Genomic DNA, 24,455 nt, shown 5'->3' on the forward strand with positions numbered 1-24,455 from the left:
GCGGCATGATTCCTGAAGCTTCCCATAGTCTGGTGACCCAAAGGTCATCATAACGACCTCACTGCATTATGAGACACAGCAGACACTACTCTGCCACAGCGACCTCAAGCGACTAATAGTGTACGTGTTTTGGTGTCACTAACTGAAGGTTAATTTAAAATTTAATAAAAAAAAACAAAAACAAGCAAATAAGACCACCAATTACAGATGGTAACAGCTATTATTTGGTTGTGTGACTCAGATGATCGCAGTCGCTGGTTAAAATATTCAATGGCAGTTGGCATCTCGATTGCTTAGACAAAAAGAGATATTTTGTATGTTTTAAATGAAGGCTTAAAAGTAACAATTCCACTCATTTGCTGTTTAGTGTCCTGCATTATCTTTCAAAGTTTTCCTAACGTAGCACTAAGTTGCTTCACTGCACCACATTATAAACTCACAAAACCAAATTGGTTACATTTTGCAGAAAGTTTTGTTTTGTGCTTGTCAGCTTTAAGTGGTTCTCTACTAATTAATTTGGCTTTGTTTCCCTAATTAAACTAGCAGTTTGTATTTCATGGTAAGCTGATTAATATGAATGTTATAGGCCAAAGGTTGTGGTACATAAAGGAAGAATTCCAGTGCTTCTATACTATCTCTACTCCCTCCTATTTATCATTCCATGCAATTTCACTGAAATCTTGTAATTAACAAGGGAGTCTTATAAGGAAAGTCTTTTCATTTACAACACTGTGAAATGTGTTAATGACATACTAATGAGTTGGGGCCATACTGGAATAAAATGGAATTCTTTTATTCTCACATATTTACTAGTTGTATACGCTATTCCTGCAAAATGTTATTAATCTGTCCTAAGCAGATCAGGAACAAAGTAGGTGTGGAACTGTTAAAGTGCTGCTGGAGATGACATAAATCCAGGAAAATTGAATGAAGGTGGTTTTATTCTATGCGTTTCGAAGTGTAACCCCACTTCTTCATCAGGAAATCCAACAGTGGATACTTTGATCCTGATCTGCTTTGGTTAAAAAAGGCCACATGGACTCTGCAGCAGCTGATTACATGCTTTAATTCTGGTTGTGTGACAGACAACTCATAAGGTGAGCACATCACCTAATTGCTCTTATATGTTCGTTGGGTAAGACCCTATTGTATTATTATAGTAACCTAATGCCCATCTCAAACCTCTTCCCACTAGTTCTCTTAAGGCCTGCTCAGGTTCGGCCCACCACCTGAGTATTTAACTAACGTGCACCTGTTTCTATCACGGTCATCCAGGAAATTGTAGTAGTCACCTGCTAAACCAGATGTGTATTAACTGGGCTCTATTGCATCTATACAGTGTGCGATGAAAGAAATAAAAACTAAGAGAGCTCTAATATTAATAGAAAGTTAATCTAACTCATATTTCATGTACGAAATTGAGAGAAAAAGAAAGAGGAGTATGCAAAAATGAAAGTTATCTCCTTCTGAACAAATAAGTTTATTACACAAAAGTGTAGAAAGTACAGAATTATAAACACTTAAAAAGTTAAAACGTTACAAATAGTACAGAGTACCAACAATAGGGTAACAATGACCTCTCCTCCGCCAAACATGTAACACATTACAATATACCCTAAATGGTAAGATTATCACCCAAAGAACCTGTGGATGTCAATCCCAAAGAAGTAGACTTAAGGCCCCATTACACGCTATGATTTATCTGATGATATGTCGACGGGGTCACGGTTTTCGAAACGCACTTCCGTCGTCGTTAGCGACGTCGTTGCGTGTGACACCTACGAGCGACTCCGAACGATCGGAAAACTAGCGAAAATCATTGATCGTTGACACGTTGTTCCTTTTCAAAATATTGTTCGTTGTTGCTAATGCAGCAGACATATTGCTACATTTGACACACTGCCAACGACGAACAACATTGTTAGTGCGTCCGTCATCAGTGACGCGACCGAGTAATGCTCCACGGCTCCTCCGCTCTGATTGGTGTCACGCCAGGGTGTATGCTATGGACAATTATACGCCTCTGTCTTTGCCGGAATCGTTGGGAGGAATGCTGTGTGACAGCGTCCACACAACCGCCGTGGTCAAACAATATATCGCTGAATGATGTTGCGTCGTTTGTGAGATGGGTACATGTGACCGCTACAAAACAACCTATGAGCGATCTCAGCAAATCGTAGCAACGATCTGGGCATGTCACATCGCTAACAAGATCGCTAGCGATCTTGTTGTGTGTAAGGCGGCCTTTAGAGGTGATTATTCCTTTCCTCCTTCTGGAGCTTCAAATTACAGCCCCTTCGTTAAGCATTATCGGTTGGTCATCTGTACTGGAATCCACATTACAGATTTACTGTGCTGGTCTCCCTATTATAAGGCTAATTAATATATTCTTTTTAAATGCATTATTATGTTTTACATTTCATTTTTCTACTACAATAAGGGGTACTTTGCACACTACGACATCGCAAGCCGATGGTAGCGATGCCGAGCGCGATAGTATCCGCCCCGTCGCAGCTGCGATATCTTGTGATAGCTGCCGTAGCGAACATTATCGCTACGGCAGCTTCACATGCACTTACCTGCCCTGCGACGTCGTTCTGGCCGGCGAACCGCCTCCTTCCTAAGGGGGCGGGTCGTGCGGCGTCACAGCGACGTCACACGGCAGGCGGCCAATAGAAGTAGGGGGGCGGAGATGAGTGGGACGTAAACATCCCGCCCGCCTTCTTCCGTCCTCATTGCAGCCGGGACGCAGGTAAGGCGATGTTCCTTGCTCCTACGGCTTCACAGACAGCGATGTGTGCTGCCGCAGGAACGAGGAACAACATCGTAACATCGGTCCTTCCAAAATTATGGAAATGACTGACGCTTTAGCACTCGTTAATCGTAGTAAAAAGGATTCACATACTCCGATGTCGACAGCGATGCCGGATGTGCGTCACTTTCGATTTGACCCCACCGACATCGCACCTGCGATGTCGTAGTGTGCAAAGTACCCCTAAGGCGTAAGAACTATTTTACATGTATTGAGATTTGCTGTTAGACAAGATTCACTGACCATTTGTTGTTTGTATATTCTTTGTTTGCATTCACAAATTCTTATAATGATAATGTTCTTATAATCTTATCATTTATGGTATATTGTCAGGTGTTACATGTTTTGCGGAGGAGTGGTCATTGTTACCTAACTGTTGGTACTCTATACTATTTGTAGCATACTGGCTTTTTATGTGTTTTTAAATCTGTTCTTTCTATACTTTTGTGTAATAAAATTAATTGTTCGAATGGAGATCATTTTTGTTTTCGCATACTAATCTTTCTTTTTCTCTTTACATAGTATACATTCTGACAAACACCTTTACTATAGTAAGATACTACATCCAAGTGTCTTACTGCCAGCTAAGCTGTAATGTCCTGCACATCCTACTCAGCTACAACTTGGTCCCTGACGGTTGTCTCAGCTATGCTGTTCCAAGGTGCTTTTATGTTCATTTGACTCTCCTACGACCAGTTGCCTGATTGCCATCTCTACTTTGCTGTTTCTGAGTAATGTCCAAACTTCTGGCTTTGCTAAAATCAGGTTCCTGACTGCTGGCTCAGCTCTCCTGTTCCAAGGTGTTGTCCGCATATTCATCTTTTCATCGCCAAGACACCTTACTGCCAATTTAGCTCTTCTGTGCTGTCCACATGTTCAGCTTTGCTCCAACAAGGTGCTGATATACCTGGGCTGAGGAATACATCTGTCTGATTTTAAATCACGTAGCCCTATATTCATTTACTAAACTCTTATAAAGATAGTATCTGTTTGTCTGTCATACTCAGCAGTGCGTTTATCACCCCCTTTTCATTTTTCAACTATTGTTCTGTCCACACATTCGACTTTGCTACTCCTAGGTGACTGACAGGTGGCTCAGTTCTGCTGTTCCTGGATGCTATCTGTACACTTGGCTCTGCATCAAGGTGCCATCCAATCTAAAGGAAGAAGAAAACCATACATTTTGTTTGATTATTTTGAAAACATAGTGTATATCCAAATGGTAGCCATGTAAGAGGTTCACCAATATGTTTAGAGTGCACGTAGTTCCATTATTCATGAACTTTTACTCAAACATGCACCAGAATCACATCAGCACATTCCTTACGCAGATATCATTGGTTTAACAACATACTTGACTACTTTGGGGGCTATATTAATGTTTTACAGTGGGTAAATGTGTAAATGAAGCTTGTTTTATATTGAAATGGAGCATGAGGCTCACACATCACCACATTATGGATTGAGATGTCAATTGCAGCATGGTACTTATAAGTGACCCAATCACTGGCACTCATGGAGCACTGTTGTATGACACTTATAAATGAACTGTACCTGACTATAAGCATTGTCATTGTTTCTGTTGCTCACAGGCAGGGATGAGAGAACCCAAATGGTAACGTTTGAGGTTCGTACTAGATACCTAGTGTCCAGGGCTCAAACACAAACATGGACTTTGGAGTTCGGATGCTGTTTGTATGCTAATAAAGTTTGTTAAAAAGTAGCAGTACAGCCAATTAACAAGCTTTTCGACATGCTTAAGATGCCTGTCCTCTACTGTCAACAATAAATTTGAAAAAAAAATGACCCGGGGACCACTCTATTTTTGATAACCAGTATAGGTAAATCATGCAGCTGTGGGCTGCATCCCTCAGCTATCTGCTTTACCATGGCTGGTTATCAAAAATATATGGGATCTCTCGCCACTTTTATAAATTACTTATTTAAATAAATTTTAAAAATTATGTGGGATCCCCACCAATATTTGATAAGCAACCAAGGTAACTTAGACAGCTGGGGCAGGTATTATCAGGCTGAGAAGGCCTATGGTTATTTTGCCCTTCCCAGACTAAAAATAGCAGTCTGCAGCAGCTCCAGAAGGGGTGGATCAATTAGATGAACCAATTCTTACACTTTGCCTGGACTGTTCCCAATTGCTCTGGTGAAGTAGGGTAATATTTTGCATTATTGATGTCAGCTTTGAATTGCCAGCTGACATCAAGCCCAGGGGTTAGTAATGGATAGGCATTTAACAGAGACCCTTATTACTAGAGTTGAGCGCGGTTCGTGGTTCGTGGTTCTCCAGTTCTAGGCTCGAGTGATTTTTGGGCTGTTCGAGATCGAACTAGAACTCGAGCTTTTTGCTAAAAGCTCGATAGTTCTAGATATGTTCGAGAACGGTTCTAGCAGCAAAAAGCAGGGCTTTTTACAGCTACAGTGTGCAGGAGCCATCGCTGGCAGCCTGCCACAAGCTGGTAACCAAGATAAACATCGGGTATCCAAGCAAAGCGCTTTGGTTAGTAACCCGATGTTTATCTTAGTTACGTGCAGGAAGCCCACACTTTCCCGCTCAGCTCGCTCCACCCCCTCCTGCCCGCGGCATGTACACATACATACACAAACACACACACACACACACACATCCACCCCCCCCCCTCCCCTCCCCTCCCCTCCCCCCGCCCGCCCGCCCGCTCGCTCGCTCGGCTTACCTGCGGTGATGAAGTCCCGCCATCCCGACCTCAGCGCTGTCACTGTCCTCCATGGCCGCCGCTTGTCACATCACCTATCGCTTCCGACCCGAGACTGACACTGGCGGTGACGTCACGGACCTCTCGCGATACTTGCTGTGAAGGCGCCGGTCATTGACCTCAGTGACAGGGGCTGTCAGTGTGCTGGAGATCAGCGCAGGTAATGTACCTCGCTGACAGCAGCACTTGTCACCCCCCTGCAGTGACCTGGGCTGACCCATTGATGTTAGCTCAGGTCACTGCACTGCTCTCCCAGCCAATGGGGAACATCCTGCTCTTCATTGACTGGGACAGTGTGGATCGTCATGGCAACCCCTTGGATTACACCAGACCTGGATTTGTTTTTCAATCTAATAAATTGGTTAAAGGGAACCTGTCATCAGAAATTTCGCCCAAAAGCTAAAAGATTCCCCCTCTGCAGCTCCTGGGCTGCATTCTAGGAAGATCCCTGTTATTATTGTGCCCCATGTGAGACCAAAATAAAGCCTTTATAAAGTTCTACCTTTTTGTATGCAGCTTCTGTAAATTCGTCCCGGGGGCGGGCTCTCTGCCGTCCGTTATTCTGCCCCCTGGTCCTGTATGCCGCCCCCATCGCTCCTTTCCATATCTGATGCACCGCCCACTGCTCCAGCCATCCCCGCGCATGCCCAGTGCCAGTCTCACAGGACTGAGCAGTTTGACCGCTGGTGACGTGTGCGCAGACAAGTGATTATGGACGGGACTGTGACTGTTATCAGCAAGTACCCGGCCATAATCTCTTGAGCGCGCAAACCTCTCCAGCGGTCAGACACACTGTGCTCAGGGTAGTGCTAGACTGTATGGGCTGCTTTCAGGGATGACGTCCCTTTGTCATGTGATAGTATTTTGAACACGCCCCTATCACATGACAAAGGGACGTCATTCCTGGAAGCAGCCCATACAGTCTAGCATAAATCCTGAGCACAGTGTGACGCTGGTGAGGTTTGCGCGCTCAAGAGATTATGGCCGGGTACTTGCTGATAACAGTCACAGTCCCGTCCATAATCACTTGCCTGCGCACATGTCACCAGCGGTCAAACTGCTCAGTCCTGTGAGACTGGCACTGGGCATGCGCGGGGATGGCTGGAGCAGTGGGCGGTGCATCAGATATGGAAAGGAGCGATGGGGGCGGCATACAGGACCAGGAGGCAGAATAACGGACGGCAGAGAGCCCGCCCCCGGGACGAATTTACAGAAGCTGCATACAAAAAGGTAGAACTTTATAAAGGCTTTATTTTGGTCTCACATGGGGCACAATAATAACAGGGATCTTCCTAGAATGCAGCCCAGGAGCTGCAGAGGGGGAATCTTTTAGCTTTTGGGCGAAATTTCTGATGACAGGTTCCCTTTAAAGAGGGAATGTTTTGGGGAGTGTTTTTTCAAATAAAAATGTGTTTGTCGTCTATTTTTTTTTTATTACTGACTGGGTTGGTGATGTCGGGTATCTGATAGACGCCTGACCTCACCAACCCCAGGGCTTGATGCCAGGTGACATTACACATCTGGTATTAACCCCAAATATTACCCCGTTTGCCACCGCACCAGGGCGCGGGATGAGCTGGGGCGAAGCACCAGGATTGGCGCATCTAATGGATGCGCCACTTCTGGGGCGGCTGCGGCCTGCTATTTTTAGGCTGGGGAGATTCCAATAACCATGGACCTCCCTAGTCTGAGAATATCAGGCCCCAGCTGTCTGCTTTACCTTGGCTGGTGATCCAATTTTGGGGGACCCCTACGTGGTTTTTTTTTTAATTATTTATTTAATTTAAAATAACAGCGTGGGGTGCCCTCAGTTTTGGATTACCAGCCAAGGTGAGGTTGCCAGCTGTGGTCTGCAGGCTGCAGCCGTCTGCTTTACCCTAGCTGGCTACAAAACTAGGGGGAACCCTATGTCATTTTTTTTTCATTTTTTTGGCTAAATACAAAGCTAAGCACCCCTTAGTGCCACATGAAAGGTACCAAAGGGTGTTCCACTTTTTCTCCATTTTTTTCTCCACTTTCTCTCCACTTTTTCTCCACTTTTTCTCCATTTTTTTCTCCACTTATTCTCCACTTTTTCTCCTCTTATTCTCCACTTTTTCTCCACTTTTTCTCCACTTTTTCTCCTCTTATTCTCCACTTTTTCTCCACTTTTTCTCCACTTTTTCTCCATTTTTTTCTCCACTTTCTCCACTTTTTCTCCACTTTTTTCTCCACTTTTTCTCCTCTTATGCTCCACTTTTTCTCCTCTTAATCTCCACTTTTTCTCCACTTTTTCTCCACTTTTTCTCCACTTTTTTCTCCACTTTTTCTCCTCTTATGCTCCACTTTTTCTCCACTTTTTCTCCACTTTTTCTACACTTTTTCTACACTTTTTCTACACTTTTTCTCCACTTTTTCTCCACTTTTTCTCCTCTTAATCTCCACTTTTTCTCCTCTTATGCTCCACTTTTTCTCCACTTTTTCTCCACTTTTTCTCCACGTTTTCTCCACTTTTTTCTCCACTTTTTCTCCTCTTAATCTCCACTTTTTCTCCACTTTTTCTCCACTTTTTCTCCACTTTTTTCTCCACTTTTTCTCCTCTTATGCTCCACTTTTTCTCCACTTTTTCTCCACTTTTTCTCCACTTTTTCTCCACTTTTTCTCCACTTTTTCTCCTCTTAATCTCCACTTTTTCTCCTCTTATGCTCCACTATTTCTCCACTTTTTCTCCACTTTTTCTCCACGTTTTCTCCACTTTTTTCTCCACTTTTTCTCCTCTTATGCTCCACTTTTTCTCCACTTTTTCTCCACGTTTTCTCCACGTTTTCTCCACTTTTTTCTCCACTTTTTCTCCTCTTATGCTCCACTTTTTCTCCACTTTTTCTCCACTTTTTCTCCTCTTAATCTCCACTTTTTCTCCACTTTTTCTCCACTTTTTCTCCACTTTTTCTCCACTTTTTTCTCCACTTTTTCTCCACTTTTTCTCCTCTTATGCTCCACTTTTTCTCCACTTTTTCTCCACTTTTTCTCCACTTTTTCTCCTCTTATGCTCCACTTTTTCTCCACTTTTTCTCCACTTTTTCTCCTCTTATGCTCCACTTTTTCTCCACTTTTTCTCCACTTTTTTCTCCACTTTTTCTCCTCTTATGCTCCACTTTTTCTCCACTTTTTCTCCTCTTATGCTCCACTTTTTCTTTACTTTTTCTCCACGTTTTCTCCACTTTTTTCTCCACTTTTTCTCCTCTTATGCTCCACTTTTTCTCCACTTTTTCTCCACTTTTTCTCCTCTTATGCTCCACTTTTTCTCCACTTTTTCTCCACTTTTTTCTCCACTTTTTCTCCTCTTATGCTCCACTTTTTCTCCACTTATGCTCCACTTTTTCTCCACTTTTTCTCCACTTTTTTCTCCACTTTTTCTCCTCATAATCTCCACTTTTTCTCCACTTTTTCTCCACTTTTTCTCCACTTTTTCTCCACTTTTTCTCCACTTTTTTCTCCACTTTTTCTCCACTTTTTCTCCTCTTATGTTCCACTTATTCTCCACTTTTTCTCCACTTTTTCTCTACTTTTTCTATGGTCGGTCTACCCTCTAGCTCTGCCATGCATAGTGTAGCTCTACACCTACTGCACATGTTACTTTATGATTGACATCTCTTTCGTACCAGAGCTGTCTAAGCCTACTCTGACCCCATATTTGTCATTACTATATTGTCCTTGTACTGTATTATGACATTTGTATCATGTGTTTCATTTCTTGCTGTGTTGCAATTTTTTTGCTGCATCCCAATTGTACCTCTACATTGTTCGAGTTTATGTTATTGTTCTCTCACTCTTATGTGATACTGATTATTGTCATTTTTCATGATTACATGCAGATAAGTCCAATCTGACGAAGGCTCAGGCCGAAACGTCATTTGTAACTTGTTTTGGACAAAAACATATATGCTTATGAAAAAAAATTTTTCTTAATACGGACCAATATAGAGTGATTTTGCATTACTATCCGTTGTGACTTACTGACTTAGTCTGGGAGATATAGAGTGCCGAGGTTACTCACTAATTTTATCTATTATTACCTCTGAGCACCTATATACCAGTGAGCAGAGCTTCCTCTACAGTAGTTCTCCTGATTAGGCATGCCCTTACCTCATGAGCAGGGCATTGCAGCTTTGGTAGCAACCATTACGACATGGACTCTGCTGCTGTGGACCCGGGGAGAGTGAGTGCAGATTCATTGCACCCACACTCCTCACATGAAGGGTCCGCACTCCTAGAAAATGGGGGATACGTTCCCTGAGTGTCTCCCCCCCATATTCTAGACGGTCCAGAGTCGTCGTGGGACCCCTTTATTTTTTTTCTTACAATAAATTGGTGAAAGAGGAAATGTTTTGGGGACTGTTTTTTCAAATAAATTTCTTTTGTCGATTTTTTGTTTTTGTTAGTACTGACAGTTTATGATGTTGGGTATCTAATAGACGCCATGACATCACAAACTGCTGGGCTTGATCTCAGGTGACTTTACAGCTAGTATCAACCCGATTTATTACCCCGTTTGCCACTGCACCAGGGCACGGGATGAGCTGGGGTGAAGCGCCAGGATTGGCGCATCTAGTGGATGCGCCACGTCTGGGGTGCCTGCGGCCTGCTATTTTTAGGCTGTGAAGGCCCAATAACTATGGACCTTCCCACCCTGAGAATACCAGACCACAGCTGTCCGCTTTACCTTGGCTGGTGATCCAATTTGGGGGGTCCCCTACTTTTATTGTGTAATTATTAATATTTATAAAATAATTATAAAAAAGAGCCTGAGGGGACCTCCACATTGGATCCCCAACCACAGTAAAGCTGCCAGCTGTGGTTTTCAGGCTACAGCCGTCTGCTTTACCCTAGCTGGCTATCAAAAATGGGGGGACCCAACGTAATTTTTTTTTTTTAACTATTTTTTAAATAGAAAAAATTAATGGGCTTCCCTGTATTTTGATTGCCAACCAAGGTAACGGCAGGCAGATGGGGGTGGCAACCCATAGCTGTCTGCTTTATCTGCGCTGAGAATCAAAAATACCGCGGAGCGCTATGTCATTTTTTTAAAGATTTATTTTTACAGCACTGTGATGTCCAGCAATCAAAATACAGGGAAGCCCATTTTATTTTTAGTTATTTAAATAAATAATTAAAAAAAATATATGTTAGCTCCCACTGCATTTTTTTGTATTGCTAGCTAAGGGTAATCCAAGCAGCTACTGGCTGCTAACCCCCACTGCTTGGTGTTACCTTCACTGGCAATGGAAAATCCAGGGAAGCATTTTTTTTTTTTTTTGCCAAAAAGCTACAAAAAAAGGACGTGAGCTTCGCCATATTTTTGTATGCTAGCCAGGTATAGCAGGCAGGTGCTGGAAGAGTTGGATACAGCGCCAGAAGATGGCGCTTCTATGAAAATGCCATTTTCTGAGGTGGCTGCAGACTGCAATTCGCAGCAGTGGGGCCCAGAAAGCTCAGGCCAACCGGTGGTGCGGATTCCAATCCCAGCTGCCTAGTTGTACCTGGCTGGACACAAAAATGGGGCAAAGCCTACGTCATTTGTTTTCTAATTATTTCATGAAATTCATGAAATAATAAAAAAAGGGCTTCCCTTTATTTTTGGTTCCCAGCCGGGTACAAATAGGCAACTGGGGGTTGGGGGCAGCCGTACCTGCCTGCTGTACCTGGCTAGCATACAAAAATATGGCGAAGCCACATAATTTTTTCAGGGGGCAAAAAACTTCTGCATACAGTCCTGGATGGAGTATGCTGAGCCTTGTAGTTCTGCAGCTGCTGTCTGTCTGTATGGAGAAGAGCAGACAGCAGCTGCAGAACTACAAGGCTCAGCATACTCCATCCAGGACTGTATGCAGAAGTTTTTTGCCCACCAAAAAAATGACGTGGGCTTCACCATATTTTTGTATGCTAGCCAGGTACAGCTGGAAGCCACGGGCTGCCTCCAACCCCCAGTTGCCTATTTGTACCCGGCTGGGAACCAAAAATATAGGGAAGCCCGTTTTTTTTAATTATTTCACTTATTTCATGAAATAATTAAAAAACAAATGACGTGGGCTTCGCCCTATTTTTGTGTCCAGCCGGGTACAACTAGGCAGCTGGGGATTGGAATCCGCAGCACAGGTTAGCCCGAGGTTTGTGGGCGCCTCTGCTGCGGATTTCAGTCCGCAGCCGTCCCAGAAAATGGCGCTCTCATAGAAGCGCCATCATCTGGCGCTGTATCCAACTCTTCCAACAGCCCTGGAGCCGGGTGGCTTGTTGGGTAATCATGAGTTAATACTGGCTTTGTTTTACCAGCCAGTATTAAGCCAGAGATTCTTAATGTCAGGCACGTTTGACCCGGCCATTAAGAATCTCCAATAAAGGGTTAAAAAAAGACACCACACAGAGAAAAAATACTTTAATAGAAATAAATACACAGACACATTAGAGACTCCATCTTTATTACCCCTGTCAGCCCTCCACGATCCTGCTCTTCTGTCTTCTTTCTTTCTAGTGTAGTAGTAGTGACGATTGTAGTGAGGGGCATCACTTGGGGCTGGGGAACCTCCATCCTAACTACAATGCTCACTACAATCGGGAAGCAGCGTGCAGCCTTCACTCCGTGAGTGATCACTGCTGGCTGCTAGCGGTAACGCTGACAGACGCGTTACCATAGCAACGGTGCTCCCGGAGCCGCGGTTAGCGGTGACGTCACCGCTAACTACGTTGCTATGGCAACGGTGATCTCCGTTAATGACCGGCTGTGTCAGCCGGTCCCTAACAGAACGGGGAGTCGACCGTGTGCTAGAGCATGTCGCTGGTACACGGCGATACACATATGTGCACCGTGTACCGGAGAGATGCACTCGCAGGTCCTACATGACGTGTCATAGTCATGTGACCAGTCTGTAGCCAATGAGATAATAGCCACGTGACTGGTCACATGGCTATTTTGACGTCACGATAGGTCCTGCTTCTCTGCTGGCAGTGCAGGTCACCGGGAGGATTCAGCGATCATCGGATGGAATAGCGGCAGGAGACAGAGTGCAGAAGGGATCGCGAGGACCGGTAAGTGTTATGGCAATGTTTATTAACTGTTTGTGTACATTTATAATGCATTTTTATGTGTTTGTGATTGCCTCCCATTATAGCCTATACGTTCGAGTTCGGTTCGTCGAACGTTCGACGAACCGAACTCGAACGGGACCCCCGTTCGGCGAACCGGCCTCGAGCCGAACCGGGACCGGTTCGCTCATCTCTACTTATTACTAAGCCAGTTAGCGTAGAGTTAAAAAAAATGCACACAGAGGGAAAAAAATAGTATTTGAATAAAAACTTCCCCACACTCTCTCGGTCACCAATTTATTAATTTACAAAAATGCTTGAAGTTCCAACATTATCCAGTTGGGGAATAAAGACTCCCCCACATGCCCTCATTCACCAATTTATTAATTTAAAGGCTGGAGCCCACATTTGTCTGCTTTACCTGTGCTGGTTATCAAAAACAGGATGGACCTCATGTTATTTTTTTTTATTTATTCCCTCTTTATACTTGTTTGCAGGGCAATTGCCCCCAGATTGCTTCCTTTTGCAGACCCTCAACTATTACTATGAATATTTTATGGTCATTTTACAGCACTTGAGTTTGGGTCCCCATTGACTTAATGGGGTTCGGAGATTAGGGTCAAGTTTCGGTCAAGTCTGGGTCTCGAACCAAACTATTAACTAAAGTCTGGCCGAACCTGGTGAACCCGAACTTCCACGAGTCTGCTCATCTTTGCTTGTAGGGTCTCAGGCATTTATGAGGAACTGTAAATTTCACTTTTTGGGTACTCTGGCAAAGCGCTCATATCCACTCTATGGCTTACACATATTCGAGAAATACATAAATAAAGCATATTTTATTATGGATCCATACTGGGTTCATGGAGACTAAGCATTTTTTTAAGCACTATGACATAGCAATGCTATTTGGGCACTGTGACTAGGGCTTCTTGAGGTCACTGTAGCTAGTGTAGTATTGGAGCATCTTCTAAAAGTCTTTTACCAACATATTTTTGTATTGTACTAGGATTGTGCCAGGTGTAAATATGACCTACACTATGGTTACATATTTTAGTTTTCCAAGTCTCTTGGCGCATCAAAGAGCTTCTCCCACCCATGAAATACAAACTTTCAGAGAAGTTCTTTTCAACTTGTGGGATATGTAGTAAGATAATTTGATTAATAACTAGGGATGATCGAATACCTTGATACCTAATATTCGGCTACACCCATATTCGACGAATAAGTTGCCGCTATTCGACTAATTGCAAATATTCAATGCTCAATGTAAGTCTATGGGAAACCCAAATAGCCACTATTCGGGCTTCCCATAGACTTACATTGCTCATCGAATATTCATATAGTGGCGACCTATTCGTCGAATATTCGCGAAGCCGAATATTGACTAATATTTGTGATATTCGATCATCCCTATTAATAACCAATTATAATACAATATAATCACCATACACTATAATGAAATGAAATAACAGAGATTTAAGTGTCAATAAAGTGTCAAAAGAATGACATCAAATTTCTATAAAAGATAACAACTTTTATTGTACATGTGCCTAATTAATACATAACTTTTTTACACTTTTATTATATAATACTTGATTTCAACTATTCTGATCCCTATAAATGATTATAGCTCATCTTTCTCTAGGCCTTATGGGGATTTGCAAATACCCTGATGTTTTCTGCGCAAAATACTTTTATCACTTTGACACGAAGGAAAGATAAGCAACAAAAACAGACACAAAAAAATGAAGCCCAAAGAGTGCGTAATTGTCATTTTTGATTTTCAAAGTGCAGTCGCTGGATAGGCCTCTGTTGGCTGATTGCTGAGAATAACAGCTGTTGTGAAGTTGCAGGTTTTTGGTACCTACTAGGAAGAAAAGAGTTGGTATGAATAAATTATAGACAGAACAAAGAGCGATGGAAAGCAAAATATGTTTTAACTATTACAATTCTGAGGGTACTTTGTAAGCTCCTCTAGGGCTTTACACAGCTTTCTCGAACATTGTAAAGCTTTAATGCTGAAAATAAATCCCAGATAAGCAAAGTTACATAGAAAGATTTTCAAGCCTTCAGGCAAGCTTCAAGGCAGACGACATTCGAAGGCAATAGCTTGTGTGGGTGTCGGGTGCCCTCTTTCCCATTTTGTTGGCTAGAGCTTTGGGAAATACATCTAACACCTTCCTGAACAGCACCTATATAAGATACCAATATGCAACTAATCAACTAGGTGTCAAAAAGCTGAAAGGAACTAAATCACAGAAAAAATCTTCAGCAATAGTCACAGCACTTGAGAGGTTTGTAAAACCCTTATTCTGATTTAAGAATAATGTAGAGAAACTTGTTTCTTTCTTACATTTTTTTTAGGTTTTGTCAACTACGTCTGCCCCACAATTTATATGACACACATAGTTCATTTGATTTACACAACAGTACATTTGTCAAATGAAATGTGTCAGAAAAGTGACACCTGTCAAAAAGTGGAAAAACCATTAGAAAAATGGAGCAAGTGACATGCACAATATCTATAAAAGACATGCACCATCTGTCATCTCGCTCTATAACATGTAAGACAGATTTTTAAAAAAGCGGGGTGTCTAAACAATTCAGAATGGGCCAAACTTATTATTGGCCTCTTCTATTTTTTTGTTCAAAATACCAAAGTGCATTAATAAGAAAATTCTATCTTGTGTGTTCTGGCAAATATAACAGATTATGAAGCATGTGCATTTTGATTAATTAAACTTATTAGGGGATTTACAAAAGAAAAATGCAGCGGAATTCTGACACAAAGTGAGCAAAAATAAATTCATACATATTATGCGTCAAATTTATTATTTAGATCATTTTCTTCCTTTGCTAAAGAGTTTTGAAAAGTGTTGAGAAAAGGGGGAAGGGTCAAGTAAAATTATAAAATGCACAATTTTGAAATGCCACAAAATAATGATTTTGTAAGAGAAAAAATGGTACTTTTACGAAAAGAGGTAGTGTACATGATAGAAAAAAGTATCTGGCTTATATATCCTAGGTCATATGCAAAGGATTGTTAAAAATCCACATTTGACTTTGAGGATCGCTACTTCCAATAGGTGGCGCTAGAGTTTGTCTCCTTTACTGGAGAGACAATTTGAATATTCCCCAGAGGGGCGTGGCAGCTATAAGTCCCCTTACTGGCAGCCAGACTGGCTTGCAAAGTCTCCTTAAGGAGAATAGTGTTCCCCAGTGGTCCCCACAAAGCTGCTCATGAGCCAGATCAGACACCCCATACTTTGCACTGACGAGGGGCAAGCATCCCAAAACACCATGTCTGCAAATTGTGATTCTGATCTGGCTTATATATCCTAGGTCATATGCAAAGGATTGTTAAAAATCCACATTTGACTTTTAGGATCGCTACTTCCAATAGGTGGCGCTGTGCTAGAGTTTGTCTCCATTCCTGGAAAGATAATTTGAATATTCCCCAGAGGGGCATGGCAGCTATAAGTCCTCTTACTTTAGTGGCAGCCAGACTGGCTTGCAAAGTCTCCTTAAGGAGAATAGTGTTCCCCCGTGGTCCCCACAAAGCTTCTCAGGAGCCAGATCAGACACCCCATACTTTTCACTGACGAGGGGCAAGCATCCCGAAACACCATGTCTGCAAATTGTGATTCTGATCTGGCTTATATATCCTAGGTCATATGCAAAGAATTGTTAAAAATACACATTTGACTTTTAGGATCGCTACTTCCAATAGTTGGCACTGCACTAGAGTTTGTCTCCATTCCTGGAGAGATAATTCTAATATGTTTAGTGAGATGTGCTGAATTTATTATCTAGTGGTGCTGAAAAGTTTCAGAACCCTTTCAAATTTTCCATAATCTTGACCAAACCCTACATCAGTACTATAGCAAGATTAAAAGAATAAAGAGAGCCAAATAAAATAAACAAGTAAAAAAAATGATTTTTTTCATTTTTTTAGGAAAATAATCCATCAAATGTCAAGTAATGGCCAAAGTAGGTGAATATTTAGGATTTGCTGATATTTTAAATGTGAAATTAGAGTTTGTTGAGTGAGCGACCTGTTTTATTTAAAGAACAGTAATCTATCACAGTTTGAGGTTCACACACGTTTGTGGAAGAAGAGTTGTTGATGCTCATCAGGCTCGAAAATGTAACAAAACAATCTCGAAATGGTACACATTTTTTTGTCTGGGTAGGGCTTGCCATTTAGACACTGGCCATTGCTATCCTCCATGTTGATTTTTACAAATGGCCCAGCATGTTTCCATGACATTCTCTCTTTAGGCGTTTTCAGGCCCATTTGGACATAGCACTGTGCCTGAGTTTTAATCCACGACAGGGTTCAACAGAAATGTGTTGGTTCTCTGACTATATCTAAATCGTCGAATCCTGTTATCTCCTTATACTACTGTATACTCTACACAATACATGCTTATTACCTCATCCATTGCTATAAATTTCTTGAACTGTTATTAAAGTCTGTTTGCATTACTTGCATCTGCTGTCATTTAACCATGTGACTGCTGTGAACATCTTCTTATGTTATTGTAGTGTGATTGCATTACTTACTTGTTTGTCTTCTTCAGACCTCCAGTTTTCCTACGTTTACCCAATTAGTTATGACGCTTCCAGTTTGTCATGCCTTGTCCGCTTGTTTGTCATCCACCATAATCATTTGCCAAGTCCTCATTGTTTCACATGCCTTGAAGCCTGCTTTGGTGATGCCCTGGGTTTGTTTGTCTATAAAGACCTGCAACTTAGTGAATCTAGCTGACCAGGTGATCCTAACACTAAAGAGTTTAGACTCTATAAATCTACAGTAAATTAATTCTGAATTATACCACAACATTCTAAAGGAAAATATCAGGACTCCATTCATAAGCTGCATCTAAAGCAAACCTGAGTTTTGCAGCAAGATGATAACCCCAAACACACAAATCTTTCTACAAAAGAATGGTTAAAGAAGAATAAAGTTAAAACCATGATGTGGCTAGGTCAAAGGTCTGTATTTAATCATAAAAGAGTTGAAGTTGTTTTGTATGGTGGAATGGGCTCAAATTCATCCAAAAGGGTGACAATAGATAATGAAATCAAAGGTTCACAAACTATTGCTTTAACTCACAGATGTACAGGAGGTGAAAAAAGTATTGCACACGTCAACAATTTTCAATTTTCTAAGTAAATACTGTATATTTGTAAGGAGATACTGTATATTTATAAGGAGCTAAAGCTCAGAGTTAATAGATGGAGCCCACAAATCCTTTAGGATTTGAAGAATGTTTGTATGGAAGAATGGGCCAAAATTATACCTGAGCACTGCATGCAACTAGTTCCTTCATACAGAAGGTGTCTTGAAGCTGTCATCAAGAACAAAGACTTTTGCACAAAATATTAAATAAATTTCAGTAAACATATTCAATACATTTTTCCTGCGTCATTTCTCATTATTACACATAACTACATTTTTGGACATCTATGATTTGATTTTTTTTGCCTGTGTGGATTGGACAGTGAAAAATTCATGTTAATAGTGCTTTAGAACTAGATTTAGTTAGAAAATTGTTGATGTGTTAATACTTATTTTACCTGCATACAGACATGACGTTTTATTCCCATGTTCAGCCAACCCCTTGTCAACCACGAATGTTACGTCTAGCCGTGTTGTCAAGGTTAAAATGACGATGATGATGGTGAGACTCAAAAGGTCTCTCAGGATCTGGCTGCTGTTTCAAATCAATGTCATGTGTGCACACGAGAATGAAGAATAACTGGACAGCAAGTCAGTTACATCTATCTCCATGACTGGCTCTTGACCAAGTGAACTTTTTAGTGTTTGAAAAAAACTCTAGACCGAGCAGTAAAGGGGTGTAAACAAAAGTTTTAGTCCAATCAAGTATCGCAGGGCAGGGCTTCATGACGTAGAGAGATCTTCACATCCTCCTTGGATTGGTCAGTCCAGGCTCCAGGAATTTCTTTTGTCTATCGTCCCATGTGCAAAACAGGAAATGGCAGCCATCTTCAAGCTGTATACATATATATATATATATACACACATATATATATATATATATATATATATATATATATATATATATATATATATATATATATATACACACACACACACACCAGTATATACTGCGTTATGTTAGTAAGAAACAAAAGCATTCACAAATATGTGTGTTAGTTCACATCTACTGAACTATATAACTGAGTCTATGAAATGGCTGAATTAAGTATTTTTGGATACTCAATTCTTTATCCTCAACAGTGTGATAGGATGTGAGTTAAGTCGTATGTCTTGTCAACTATTTGCCATTCATTGGCATCACATCTGGTCACAAGACCTGATATAACATCACAGTCCACATGGTCCATCAGCGCTCGCCCTCAGCAACACAGCCACACTTCCACTAGCTCTGGTAAGATTATTTTGTATGACTTCTCTTTTTTCCATTACAGGTTCTGCATGTTCCCTATCTATGAGGGGATCTCAAAAGTGCCCACTTATCCCTATATGTGACCACTAGGATTTTTCAGTATGAGGCTCTCTACTGTTTTACTTACCAACAAGATACGCAGTTATGATTGCTATTTATAGTGATGTGTGTTTGATCATAACTGGCTAATACATATATATCTATATACATGTCTATATGCGGACACTGGATATGCCGTCCTGTCCTCTATGTTGTCCGAGCTCCATATTTAATAAAGTACCTTGTTTCCTCCTTCTCGACTGTAATTTCGTTTATATATATCTTTACGTATTTCTGTATAGTATACATATCTTTTTGTGTTTTTGTTGTAGTGTGAATTTGATAACGGTCAATTATTTCTGAATATATGCCTACCTGAGTCCTGTATATCAAGGTAAAAACTCGAGAAAAACGAGTTTCATGCCGTGCTAAAAATCACAAGTGTAAGTGTAATTAAACAATGTTCCTTTATTTAGGCAATACCTACGCGTTTCGGAGACATATCCGCCTCCTTCCTCAGGGAAAAAAAGAAGAACCTTAGTCCTGTGTGTTTTTTATTTTTAAAGTCAACTTTTTTGACAGACTTGTCTGCCATTCTTACTTAGTTAAATTACTGCAGATCTCTGTAGTGATTATACAAGATACATTTTTACATTTTAAGTATTTTTGTTCCTGTTATTGATGTTCTTTTTAGACTCAGATATATGGACATTGAAGGTGATACTGGCTGATGATGGAAAGCATTTTCTTATAAATATAGATGCACATTGTAGTCTAATCTTCTTATTCAGAGGTACCAAATCAGATCATTTAACTCAACCAAAGACAGATAGACGTTCTAACTTTAGAAATGCATCACCCTATTAGTTCCGGATTTCCTATACACTTCCAACACTTTACAGTGACTGCACCTTTGGAGACTAACTAATTTCCCAGGACAGGGATCAAGGAATCATTGGTAGGTCATAGACTTCCTGTTGTTTGCAGCATTCCCTGGGAGGAAAGATTTTAGACAAGATTTTGAGCTTAAATATGCCTGGAGCTACATGCATATCGTGCTAGTTCTTCATCTATCTAGAGATTTCAAGATCTTAATCTGGCACTCTAGTAACATAAATCATCAGTTCTATTTTCAGTGCACCAAACCTAAAATTCAATAAAGCCTGATAAAACAATATATCTTTTAAACAGGTACTTTATGAAAAAGATTGATGAGATTATCAAACAATGGGGCCCTCAGAAGTACTTAGTTATAAGCTATCATATTGTTCTTCCTTTTCTGCCAGTTGCCAAGAAAAAAATCACACAGTAGATTTAACCATGGTACTTTATTAGATTTATTTATATACCTAGAAATGAGATTTTTGCATTGAAGAAAAATATTCAAGCCAAGAACTGTCAGAAATATTTAAATTTTTTTGTACACTTGTAATAGTCTAATATTACACACATGCACACAACCTAAACACAGTGTCTTGATGCAGGCACTGGCGTTCCTCCAATGGTGTCAAGTTACGTGACTGCTATGGGTCCAGTGAGCTGCTGAGGTCCGCCGTCTGAGGGCACAGGCCAACATGCATTGCAGCACAGAGACCGGTTAAGTCCCTTCACTGCAATATCCGTGATATTAAGGAAATGCATTTTCACTGCTCCCCATGCCCATAATCCCGCCCACCTTCTTGCACTGAAATTGACATCGAGAAGTGGGAAGGATTATGTATATGGGGAGCAGTGAATATGCATTTTCTTTCATAGCGGCACATGTGATCACCCAGCCGTTGGCTTCCTGCAGCTGTTGGGCGTCAATGTCCGTTATTAAAGAGAATTAATATTCACTGCTTTCCATGTCTATAATCTAAGGCATGGGGAGCAGTGAATATGCCAGCAGCTGATGTCGGAGTAACTGGGAGCACATGACAGTGACGTCATGTGCTGCATTGTTTAACAGCTGATGTCAGTGCATCAGAAGAGGATACCGAGCATTGGGGGAGCAGATGCAAGGTGAGTATAATCATTTATTTTTTTTTAATGTGTGCTGCATTATGAGGCCATATATACCAATATGGCCACAGGATAGGGCCATATATACCAGTATGAGCACCGGATGGGGCTATATATATATATATATATATATATATATATATATATATATATATATATATATATATATATACAAGGATGGACAGAGGATGGGGCATAACATATACCAAGATGGACAAAGGATCAGGGCCATGTGTACCAAGATGAGGGCAATATGTACCAGGATGGGGTCATATGTATCAGGCTGAGAGCCCTATGTACCAGAATGAGGGCCATATGTACCAAGATTAGGGCCATATGTACCAAGATTAGGGCCATATGTACCAGGATGAGGGCATAAATACCAGGATGGGACAAGGATTGGGAACACATATACAAGATTGGAACAAGGATGAGGAACATACTGTATATACCAGGATGGAGCCGTACATACCAGGATGGGAAAAGGATGATGAACATATATACCAGGATGGGGTCATATATACCAGGATGGGACAAGGATGGGGAACATAAAGTTGTGCTCAAAATTTTACATAACCCGGGAGATCTTTTGCTTTCTTGGCATTTTTTCAGAGAATATGAATGATAACACAATATCTTTTTTTTCACTCAAGGTTAGTGGTTGGGTGAAGCCATTTATTGTCAAACTACTGTGTTTTCTTTTTAATTCATAATCACAACCAAAACCAGCAAATGACCCTGATCAAAAGTTCACATACCGCAGTTATTAATACTGTGTATTGCCCCCTCTAACATCAATGACAGTCTTTTGTGCTAGTTTTGGATGAGGCTCTTTATTTTCCAAGAGGGGAGGGTAAAGCAGCCCATTCTTCTTTGCAAAAAGCCTCCAGTTCTGTAAATTCCTGGACTTTCTTGCATGACCAGCGTGCTTGAGTTCTCCCCAGAGTGGCTCAATGATATTAAGGTCTGGTGACTGAGATGGTCACTCCAGAACCTTCACTTTGTTCTGCTGTAGCCAATGACATGCTGACTTGGCCTTGTGTTGTGGATCGTTGTCCTGTTGGAATGTTCAAGTATGTCCCATGCGCAGCTTCAAGGCTAATGAGTGCAAATTTGACTCCAGTATTTGCTGATAATGTGCTGCATTCATCTTTCCTTCAACTTGACCAAGTTTCCTGTTCCTTTGTAGCTGACATATCCCCCATTATCAGCAATCCATCTCCATGCTTTAGAGCAGGAATGGTGTTCCCTTTATCATAGTCTTATAGATTGATTTGTCTGTCTCAGCAAGGAGAAAAGTACTCCTCTTAGACCCCACATTAGCTTCTCATAAAGCAAGATTAGACCTCATACTTTGCACTGACGAGAGACAATCATCCCGAAACACCGTGTCTGCAAATTGAGGATCTGATTTGGCATAAATCTTAGGTCATATGAAAAGGCTTGTTAAAGAGCCACTTTGGACTTTTAGGATTGCTACCTCCAATAGGTGGCACTAGCATTTGTCTCCTTCCTCCCAGGAGGGACAATTTGAATATTTCCCAGAGGAGCATTGCAGCTATAAGACTCCTCACCACTGACAGCCATATTGGTTTGTCAGTCTCCGCAAGGAGAAAAGTACTCCTTTTAGAGGCCACTTTAGCTTCTCATAAAGCCAGATCAGACCTCATACTTTGCAGTGACGAGGAACAATCATCCCTAAACACTGTGTCTGCAAGTTGAGGATCTAATCTGGCATAAATCCTAGGTCATAAGAAAAGGCTTGTTAAAGAGCCACTTTGGACTTTTAGGATTGCTACCTCCATTAGGTGGCACTAGAGTTTGTCTCCTTCCTCACTGGAGAGACAATTTGAGCTTTATTTACAAATTTACATAGTTACTTAGGTTAAAAAAAAGACCTAGGTCCATCTAGTTCAACCTTCCTCCACCAATTATACATTTTGTCATTAAGTCATTTATAACCACCAATGTTGTCTGTACTGAGGAAATCATCCAGCCCTTTTTAAAAAGCTGTTATCTGCCATTACTACCTCTTGTGGTAGGGCATTCCATAGTCTGGCATCTCTAACTGTAAAGAACTCTTTCCTATTTAGCTGCCGGAATCGCATTTCTTCCACTTGCAGTGTATGCCCCCTGGTCCTTAGTATTGTCTTTGGAAGGAATAAGTCATGTGCCAGTCTTTTATATTGACCACATATGTACAGTATTTGTAAATATAAATGAGCTCTACTCTGAGACGTCTTCTTTCTAAGCTAAACATATCTAACTTTTTCAACCTGTCATCATATGTGAGGCCTTCCATTCCTTGTAGTAGTCTAGTTACCTGCCTTTGAACTGACTCTAACTTCTAATGTCCTATTTATAATGTCGAGTCCAAAATTGGATCCCATATTCTAGATGTAGCCTTACATGTCATTTATAGAGGGGTAACAATACGTTGGGATCACGGGATCTAATCTGTTTTTATACACCCTAAAAATTTTTTTGCTTTAGCAGCTGCTCTTGACATTGAGTGCTGCTGCTCAGCTTATTTGTAACCAGAATACCCAAGTCTTTATCTTGTTCTGTAGTCACGAGTTTACTTCCATTTAATGTATACGCAGCTATAGGATTCTGTCCTATGTGCATTACTTTACATTTATTAAAATTAAATCTCATTTTCCAAGTGTCTGCCCATTCCGACATCTTATCCAGATTGTTTTGTAATATTGTACTATCAAGGTCAGTTTTTAGTATCCTACATAGTTTGGTGTCATCTGCAAAGACTGATACTTTGCTATCAATCCAATCCACAAGGTCATTAATAAAGAGAGTAAAAAGAATCGGTCCTAGAACAGATCCCTGCGGCACCCCACTGCTGACCATAGTTCATTTAAAGATTATACCATTTATGACTGGTTTTTATTTCCTATCTTTTAGCCAATTCCTTATCTATTTGCACATAATTTCCCCTAGTCCCTGCTTCTAGAGCTAAGGCTCTAAGGCTCTAAGGCTATTATGTGGTACAGTATCAAATGCTTTTGCAAAGTCCAAATAAATCACATCAGCTGTATTACCAATATCCAGATTTGCACTTAACTCCTCATAGAACCCCAACATGTTGGCTAGACACAATTTATCTTTCATGCTGTCTGTCAGTTATTATATTATTTTCTGCAATATGTTTTTGCATGTCATCCCTTAAAATGTCCTGAAAAACGTTGCACACTACTGATGTCAGACTTACTGGACGGTAGTTGCCTGGATCCACCCTCATACCTTTCTTAAATATTGGTACCACATCAGCAATCCTCCAATCATGAGGAACCAACCCTAATACAAGCAAGTCTAAGAAGATGAGATACAGCGGTCTGTCAATTC

This window comes from Anomaloglossus baeobatrachus, chromosome 1 (genome assembly GCF_048569485.1).
Source record: "Anomaloglossus baeobatrachus isolate aAnoBae1 chromosome 1, aAnoBae1.hap1, whole genome shotgun sequence".
Lineage (NCBI taxonomy): Eukaryota > Metazoa > Chordata > Amphibia > Anura > Aromobatidae > Anomaloglossus > Anomaloglossus baeobatrachus.